This window comes from Canis lupus, chromosome 24 (assembly GCF_011100685.1).
Source record: "Canis lupus familiaris isolate Mischka breed German Shepherd chromosome 24, alternate assembly UU_Cfam_GSD_1.0, whole genome shotgun sequence".
In the NCBI taxonomy this organism is placed as follows: Eukaryota; Metazoa; Chordata; class Mammalia; order Carnivora; family Canidae; genus Canis; species Canis lupus.
The window spans coordinates 10,893,613-10,903,287 of record NC_049245.1 but is presented as its reverse complement, the minus strand read 5'-3'; the positions used below and the strand labels follow the sequence as shown (position 1 = coordinate 10,903,287).

General features: G+C 44.1%; 1 long non-coding RNA gene across 2 annotated transcripts in view; it reads left to right on the top strand.

The window, feature by feature from the left end:
* The first annotated feature begins 343 nt into the window (after positions 1-343).
* Positions 344-9,675, top strand: part of LOC106557670 — a 31,667-nt gene continuing 22,335 nt past the window's right edge. For both annotated transcript variants that reach the window (XR_005377357.1, XR_005377356.1), the window contains exon 1: positions 344-459. This is a non-coding gene — a long non-coding RNA (uncharacterized LOC106557670). The remainder of the gene's footprint in view (positions 460-9,675) is intronic.

Below are 9,675 nucleotides of genomic sequence, written 5' to 3'. Positions count from 1 at the left end.
GCCTCTTTTGCAAAAGGAGCCAGAAACTGTCACACATGACAGACGTAAGGTACTTACCAATGGGCTCAGCCTTTTGGAAAGAAGTTGGTGAAAGACTGACTTTGGAAAGGAGAGCGTTTTTTTCTTCCAGGTTCTTCTCATTTATAATCCACCCACTTCCTTTTCCTTTCATAAATATGATGTACGTGAGCGGAGTGATCTGAATATCTTCCTAGCTCCAGAAGCTTGACAATATTTTCACATCGATGTCGCATTCCATAAATCAGGCCCTGCGGCGTAGGGAGGGAGGGAGGGGCCCTAACCCCCCCCCCCCCCCCCACTCCTACAGTGCTGCCAGTGCAGGCTCCTGGGCTGGGCCCGCTCACCTGGCTCACAAGTCCTCACTTGTGAAAACAGAAATCAGTAGAAGGGAAGTTCTTCAGAGAGAAAGGGATTGTGGAGAAGCTAGCGGTACTTGCGGTGAGCTGGAGAGAGAGGGAGAGAAGGGGGAGGAAGAGGAGGAGGGGGGAGGCAGGGCAAGGGGGGAGAGGAAGAAGGTGGGGGGAAGGGTGGGGGGAGGAGGAAGGGGAGAAGGCAGGTAAAGAGAAAGAAAAAAGGAGGCGGAGGAGGCAGAGGAAGCCAGCGTGCAGCTTGGGGGAGGCAGAGACGGAGGGGAGGAGGTGTGGGAGAGAGGGTCACAAGGCCACGGCCAGTTCTGAAGCCCCGGTTTCCCAGGATGCAGACCCCATGGCTCTTTCCTTCCTTCTTTCTCTCTCTCTCTCTTTTTAGTTTTAAAAATCTAATGGCTTTACTAAAGGATTGCTGAACCAGGCAGCACCCCATCTCCGTAAGCCCCCCCAATCCCTCTGCACAGTTCTCTTCCCTCTCAGTGACCTGCCTCTTGGGGGAATTCAGTCCCCAGTGAATGTGACTCAGGTCCAAGGACCCCTGAATTTGTTCTGTCCTCCCAGACTGTGTGCCTTCACTTCTTTGCATGTTTGTCTCTTCACCGACATAAAACGCTGGGCTGTTTGAGGTGGTTTTTATTTTAAACTCTCTTTGGCTAGGAAACTCTGTCTTCAGGTAGATGTTCCTGAAGAAACCACATACAAATCCTGCAGACCAGCAGGACCTCTCTGCTCAAAGACAGTTGGATTAGACCAGATTTCTTAGGTTGGGATCTCTGGAAACAGACCCTGAGACAAGCCAATGTTCTCCTAAGAAAGTGCTCCCAGGAGAGGGTTGAGGGTCAAGAAGGGTAGGGAAGAGGGTGAGCAAACATGCATTCAGGCAAATTCCCTGCCTCTGCCTGATCCTTTGGGGTGTTCTAGAACAGCAGTTAGGCCTCAGAGTTTATCTCCACTGAGTAAGGGAGCTGGGTTTTCATCCTGGGCTGGAGGCCATCAAGAGGATATAACTCTCAGCAACTCCCAGCTGTCTGTGCTGGTGAGGAAGCTGCAGTTACCCAAGGACACCCTCTGAGAGGGGTCATAGGGGCCACTCCTTAGCAGCAAAGCACTGCCCAGTCGGGAACAGGCACAAGGAATCAGCAGAAGGGATCCTAGGGAATTTGGGCAGGGCACCAACAGTGTCTATCATGCCTCAAAAGCTAGCAGTCCACAGAAACTGAGCTGTCTTAGACCACTAAGCCCTTAGAAACCGTCCAGCTGACCACTTGATGGAGTCATATGGTGGTTCCCAGCCAAATCAACAGAACTGTGGGGTAGGCCCACAGAATTCTCAGCTAAATAAGTGATTGTTGTTTTAAGCCATTAAGTATTGGCATGCCTTGTATGCACCAATAACTATCTGATACAGGGGCAAGGAAATGATCTGAACCCAGAGTCTAATTTCTATCCCCCAAAACATCCGTCAATATTGGAGTCAGAATTGGCCTGTATCCAGTTTTTATTTTACTTCCCTTTACAATGGCATTGAACTTCAGAGACATCAGATAGTTCTGCCTGGAAGGAGGCAATAAGAATAATGTCTCTCCAGTTATTACTGAATTAATACTAGACAATTGACCCTTTCTTTCAAATCATCCCCAGCATTTCAAGCTACTATTGGGTTTTAATCTACTGTTTTATCGTCCTTGAGGTCACTGCTACAATGGAATTTGTTCTTGAAAGATAAGTCAGCTTCTTTAAAAAGAAGGCAGAAAATAATATAAAGAAGGAAAGAATAAAATAAGATTACATGGCTAAGCAAAAAAAAAAAAAAAATGAAGGAGAATAAAAGAAAGAAGGAGAAATTAATTGAACTGTGAATTGAATGATTGGCTTGGTGGCCAGCTTCTTAAACAGTTAAGATTACAGTAGGGAAGTTAGGTAACTATATATTTTTTCAGACATTTCCCATGACTTTAATTGAAGTTATTTTTGAGCATCAGAAGAGCCCAAATACATAAGCTTGGTTCAACATGACCTTTCTGGAGATTTTGCTTATTGCACCTTAAGGATATATCTTATTCTGGCTCCAGTGAGGTACCTATCATTCTGCTCAACATCATTCCTCCCTAAAATCACTCCATTTGCATAAAAAATTAATATGAGAAGTGTGGTGAGCCACTAGGCAGATGGAAGCCTTTGACTAATTAGTTGAGAATGGTGACAACTTCAGAGACATGCTTCAGAACAGATTTAGCACTGACACTGCTCTGCAGATATGGGAACACAGTGTCACTTTTCCGGGAGTTGAGAGAGGAGGAGGTACCAGCCTCAGAGAGCCTGATATCCTGGCCTTGGAGGAGGAGCAACCAAGAGTCTCTCCATAGGTGACAGTCATGTTTGCAGAGCTCCCAGAATGCCTTCTCTTGTCTTGTCATACCTTTCCCTTTCCTTTTCCTCTTCCTGACCCAGAGGGCCAGATACCTTCCCCTCCAATCAGCTCCAGACCCCGTCCTTGACTCCTTGCACATACTTGCACATCTAGTACTTCTGCTTCTGGACCATTCATACCCTGATTTAGAAAAGAATCACCTGAAAGGCTCATTAAACCCAGATACCTGGGTCATACTCCGAGAGATTTCATTTAGGTATCTGGGATGAGGCCAGAGAGCTTGCATTTTCAACCAGTTCCCAGGTGATGTTGATGTCGCTGGTGCAGGGACAACATTTGGAATAGTTCTTCCTTAAGGAAATGATATATTGGTCTAAGCACAGTGTCCCAAACTAGCCTCCTGCAGACCTATTTCAGCCCATGAATCAGTTTTCCCTCATGATAGTTTAAAGGGAAATTACGCCAAAATATCTAGATGTTTTGTCTTTTTTTGTGTGTGAACTAAAAATATCTGTCATTGTCAATGGCAAAAATTGCCTTGATGTTAGTACCAGTGTCTCCATTTAGAGGGTACATGGACTCCTCGATTTGCTACAGTCCTCACCATCCCCGTTTACATGATACCAGGCTTGCCCCATCATTTCCTTCATGTGGCTGGTCTCTATTGGTCCCTATATTTGTCCTTAACTTAAATTTGCACAATGCAAATTAATTCGTATTAACCTTTACAGGTAATATATCTGCATTTTTGCAAGGCCTTTCTGGCAATGGTGCCTTAATTCAGAGGTGTGATGCTGATAGTGGAAAACTCAGGCTGCAGGGATGGTGAACTGCACCACCCTTCACCCTTGTGGTGAACTGGGGGGCTTCTCCAAGGGCCTGTGAGAACAGTCCCCTTGCAGGCCTCCAGGAAAAGATGAATCTGATTTCCCAAAAGTTGCTGTGTAATAATTTGGCAATAGATGTGAAAAGACCACTCATGCTCGCTTAGAAAGAATAGCATTTATAAAATGGGATTTTTACTATAATGAAGCTGAGGTACTACAGGCTTAACTTCAGAGATGCAAAACCTTTACTAGTGTTCTGCTTCTGAGAAACACCATCCTCTCCTTCCAATTCTCCTTAATCAGTTCCTTGGAAGGTGCCAAGTATAGTTGACCACAGTTTCTGGAGCATCGCCTGGATTTAAATTCTGGCCTGGCCATTTACTTTCTGTATTATCTTGGTTAAATTAGTGAGTGCTGGAGTGCCTTGGCTTCCCCACACATAAATCATACCAGCTTTGCAAAGCTATATGTGATGTCTAAATGGGATAAGGCACGTAAAGGTTTTAAGACAGCTGATGCCCAGTGAAATGGTTGATAAATGTGATTAACACCTGCTTTCTTTTTTTTTTATTTATTTTTTTATTTATGATAGGCACACAGTGAGAGAGAGAGAGAGGCAGAGACACAGGCAGAGGAGAGAAGCAGGCTCCATGCACCGGGAGCCCGATGTGGGATTCGATCCCGGGATCTCCAGGATCGCGCCCTGGGCCAAAGGCAGGCGCCAAACCGCTGCGCCACCCGGGGATCCCAACACCTGCTTTCTGTTGTAGAAAGTATGTAGGCAGAAGAATCAGTCCAGTCCACTCTCAAATTCCTCTCCCTCTAGGTATTGGTCGTGTGACCTTGAGAAATGTTGCCTTCTCTTTTATTCATTCTTCTGACAAATCTCTCTCTATGTCCTCATTGGTAAAATCAAGATAGTAGTATCTACTTCATGGAATTGTAGAGATTAAACAAGATAATTCATATAAAATAGTGCTTGATATTGAGAAGTACATAATAATATTAGGTTGGCTCACATGATATTGCCATTTTTGTAAGTTAAAAATGGTTGAATTCTAACAATTTTCTGTAGTTCAAACTATACAAGTAGTATTATTCTTGCTTTTAATATGGTGGTTGTTGCAGTTTTATTTCCTGCCAACTCTATAGTGGGTGTATGAATTAGCTTTTGGTGTGGAAAAAAAAACAGCTCAAAGCCCAGAGGGATGAAACAGGAAACTCTATTTCTCATGAGTCTCATGAGCTCCTGGATCAGCTGGGTAGTTCTGCTGCTCTGGACCAGACCTGACTGATCTGGACTGAGCTTGCTCATGAGTCTGTAATCACTCGATAGTAGGGATGTGGCTGGCTGGTCTTGGGTGGCCTCACTCACTTGTCTGGGACAATGAGGATGACTGGACCATGTGTCTCATTCTCCAGCAGGCTAGCCTGGGCTTATTCATGATGTGATGGCAAAGTTCTAATAAGAGCGCTGAGCCTCTTGGGCCCAGGTTTGGTACTCCTATAGCATCCCTTCTGCTGCATCCTTATGGCCAAAACAAGTCCTATGGCCAAGCCCAGAGTCAAGAATTGAGGAAACAGACTCCACCTTTTGGTGGGAAGGACTGAAAAGTCATATTGTCAAGGGCAAACATTCAAGGAAGGGAGGGGAATTCAGGATTTTTTTTTTTTTTAATCAATCAGTCTAGGACATGAGGCATAAATAATACCCATGTTCCTTTGCCTCATCATTTGTATTATTTCTTTAACTTATAGAATGATTTTTGCCAAGCACTAAAAAATCCCCCTGTCTTTGATGATTAAATATTTCTATCTATCTTCCCATCCTTTGGCTTTCCTGGAGGTCTGGAAGGCTCTGGCTGGGATGTGCATGGGTGGTCCTCTTTAACACCATGAAAACTCCATTTTTCGACCTTAAAATACAAGAAGCAGAATCACTTCTGCAAAAAACAGAGTAACTACATAGCAACTTTATTGGTTTACCTCAGGTTTCTTGTTGATGAAATGCACAGCTGCCCTTGATATTCTTTTTATCCAGAACCTCTAATCAGCAGCGAAGACTTCAAAGACACTGCTAAATGTACTGTAGTCATATCATGAAGAGGGGAAAAAAAGAAAACAACAAACATCTGACCTCTCCAATTTTTAAGGCCTCGGTCACAAAGGACTTTATGAAGACTTTACAAAGTCTTTATGGATTGAAATAATAAAGGCTAAAATTGCCGTGTCACTCTGTACATGCATTAAACTGTTTTCTTCACTCACTATTCTGATGAAGGTAATAATAGTATTCCATGTTATAGATTTAAGAAAATGACAGCACAGATCCATTAGAACCTTGACCAGAGTCACCCAGATAAGGAATAAGACAGTCAGGATTTGAACATAGAAACCCTTTGTTAGGACCTACACACTTAATCATGATTAAGTGAGCACTAAAGGTAATGATTGTCCTTTCTCTACCCAAATAATATGAAGAATAAGTCCTTTTCAATTCTACTGAAGACCCAGAAACCATGACTAGGACCAGTGAATCGACAGAGGCAGGCTGTAGCTCAGTGTGAAAACGAAAAGATAGTCTAACTTTTAAGAGCTGCCCATCAATGAAGTGCAGTGTGAGGTAGAGGTTGGCAGATACAACTGAATGTCACTAACACAAGAACTTAGGAATTGGGTTCAAATTCCGGATCTTCGATTTTTTTCTGTGAAAGTGTCTAAGGCATTTTAGCCTTAGCTTCATCATCTTAAAAAACAAATGAAACAAAACAGAACCGTAAGTAACTCCATAAGTTATTGTGAGGATAAAGTAATATATTTAAAGCTCATGATTTATTACTGATCACCCACAAGGATTCATTTCCTTTCTTCTACCATTGTAGGAGTTGCCCAACAGAGCTTCCAAGAGATCTTACAGGAATTGGAGACGTGGGACTACATTTTGTGTCAGAAAAAGCGTTAGTCTAGCTACTTGGTACTAAAAGCATCACCTGGGGGCTTGCTAGATATGCAAATGTATGGGCTCTCCCCGGACCCACTGACCTACCGAGTCTAGTCATCTTGGGGTGGAGCACAGCAATCTGTGCTCCGAGGTGATTCTCAGGCTCCATAAAGCGTGCAATGCCCTGGCCCAGGTGATGTCTCTTCCTGCTTTAATTCTATGGTTCCAGTTTATCCCTCCTCATCACCACCCTTGTAGTAATTGCTACCATGTGTTGAATACCTTGTCTGCTCAAACATGGGAGTAAATACTTGGCATGCATTTATTTAATCCTTGTACCAGTGGGTTTGGTGCTATTATCATCCACACCATACAGATGAGGAAACAGAAGTTAAGGAACTGGCATAGTAGGATTCGCATCTGAATGTGTTTGGAGCTCTGGCCACTAAGCACTCTGCTAACCTAATCACCACACAAGGTCTGTCATAACTCCAAAAAGGACTTAGAGGGGAGCTATTTGTCTTTCAGATCCATTCATCTGATAATGCAATAGAATAAAGAAATTAATCTATGGATCCTAGACAAGTCAGAGAGAGGGCCCATGTGGAAGGTCACTGGCTGATAACCCATGTGGAAGGTCACTGGCTAATAGGTTATCAGGCTAGAAAATGCTGGGATGTCACAGGGCTGTGGAAAAGGGGGTCAGGTGGTTCCTCCCAGGGGTGTGCTCAGCAAGCAGGGACCCAGTGGGTGGAAATGCTGCCTGAAGTGACCTGCAACTGAGAAACACAGCTGTAGGTATTTTTTTTCCTAGCTATAAATAAAAGAATCCTAAAAAGAACAAGGTAGGGGAATAGCAATTGGGAGAGTTTCACTTATGATTTTCCTCCATCAGCTGCTCTGGATAATAAAGCCATGAGTTGGTTTTAACCATTTCCTGTCCCCTGCTACATTTTTTGCTGGTGATGTCTGGACAGGGAACAGGGCTTAAAGCAGAATTTATGGTCAGCTGAGGCTGCAGAAGAGGTGACCATGGCTATCTTTCTGTTCTGTGGTCCTGCATGATGCAGAAGAAACCACAGGCAAAGATCCAGGTAGATTATTGTGTGAAGGAAGAGAGACCTTGTGTCCTGTCATGTCAGGGCCTTTACTTCCCCTTTGCATCTGTTTCCATGCAGTTGCCACTGGCCTCATTACTAGGCACTGCTCATTACAAATGGGGCCTCAGGATACAGGCAATAATCAGGATTTCTGATGATTTGAGAAGGATGTTCCAGGCTTAACTGAAACCACCCTAGTTGGGATGCCTGGGTGGCTCAGTGGTTGAGTGTCTGCCTTTGGCTCAGGGTGTGATCCTAGGGTGCTGGGATTGAGTCCTGCATCGGTTCCCCACAGGGAGTCTGCTTTTCCCTCTGCCTATGTCTCTGCCTTTCTCTGTGTCTCTCATGAATAAATAAATAAAATCTTTAAAAACAAACAAACAGGGCAACCCCCGGTGGCACAGTGGTTTAGTGCTGCCTGCAGCCCAGGGTGTGATCCTGGAGATCCGGGATCGAGTCCCACGTCAGGTTCCCTGCATGGAGCCTGCTTCTCCCTCTGCCTTGTGTCTCTGCCTCTCTCTCTCTCTGTGTGTCTCAATAAATAAATAAAATCTTTAAAAAATAAAAATAAAAACAAACAAACAAAAAAACCATCACAGCTTCAGAATTCCACAATAACACCTGCCATTCCTTTGGCAAAGTATTCTTAGTTTTCTAAAATGGCAAATACTCCTGAGGATGGAAACACACCAAGCCTCCCCTCTCATTTCAACCTTCATGATCCAAAGTCACTTTCAATGATTAGATTTTGATGTATTTGAGGAGAGACAATAAAGAAGCTCTAGATAGTTGCTTCTCTAGAATGTGTCGTTCTGGGTCAGTAGTGTTGTACTCTCGGTGCCTTTTGAAAATGCAGAGTCTCAGGCACTGTCTCAGACCTCCTGAATCAGAATCTGCATTTTAAAACATGTATAGGTGATCTGTGAGCATATTAACATTTAGGAAGCACTCCTCTAGATGTCTGAGACTCAAATGGGACCACATAACAGCTGTGGGGGGGAGGGGAGGGGATCAGAAGGAAATAGTTTAGCCTAGTGAGCAGAGCATACATATTCTGGAAATGTAGCAAATTCCTTACAATGTACATGAAGTAGAAAGCAGCTGAATGATGTTGATCTGATCCCTGACCAGGAGTCAAATGTGGGGACCAAACCATGGACCCCAGTGGGCAATAATGAAGGTAAGGATGATATTGCCTGGCTGACATCTGCTAGGCAATCTAGAACAAAATGCAGGTTAACAGAAAACTTCAAACTGTGATGCTCTGACAAATTATCAGCCATCTACCTAGAGTACATTTTGGTTTGGTTCCCTGAGGAATGTTGTTCACTAGGAGCTTGCCTTAGGTGGAGTCAACCTGTGAACTTCCCAGAGCCTTGCTTTGATATGTGAGGGTCTGGAGGTTCTTGAACTTGAAGGTGAGGAAGGATCACTGTTCCAGGTACCACAGGTGAAGGAGGTATAGGAGACCAGGGCCTATACTGTGGCCTGGGGACCCTCTGTGAAGTTTCTTCTGATTAGTCCAGTCAAGACTGCCATGAACCCTTGAGAAGGCAGACAACTGACCTTGGGAAGTCCGTATGGGCCATGCTGCTTCTTGTGCTGATGAAATGGAGAGAAAAGTTCAAATTAAATTACACATTTTCCCCCAAACATTACTGTAAATCATATTTTAGTAATTTCCATGACCTCTCAGAGACTCAGACACTCTGGAGCCTTTGTTATACCCAGTGGACCTTTAGCTGACTTCAGTTCTTAGCCTTCCCAGGAAGCGACTTTGCAGCTAGGATCTGAAACACGCAGGGATAGGAACATGAATCTGTGGGGATTCACACTGCATTTGCACATGCATCCATACAAGGAAGTGACTCTGTAATCCACATTGACCTCAGGATGGCTTAGGGTTCCAGGTTAGGATGTCTCATCTTCCATGAAATGGAACACATCTGTAGGATGATTAGCCTAAACCGAAATGCTGAATCCTAATGAGATACATCGAGACGGCCTCTGTATCCATGAAGTCTTATTGCTAATCTGCACCATGCTA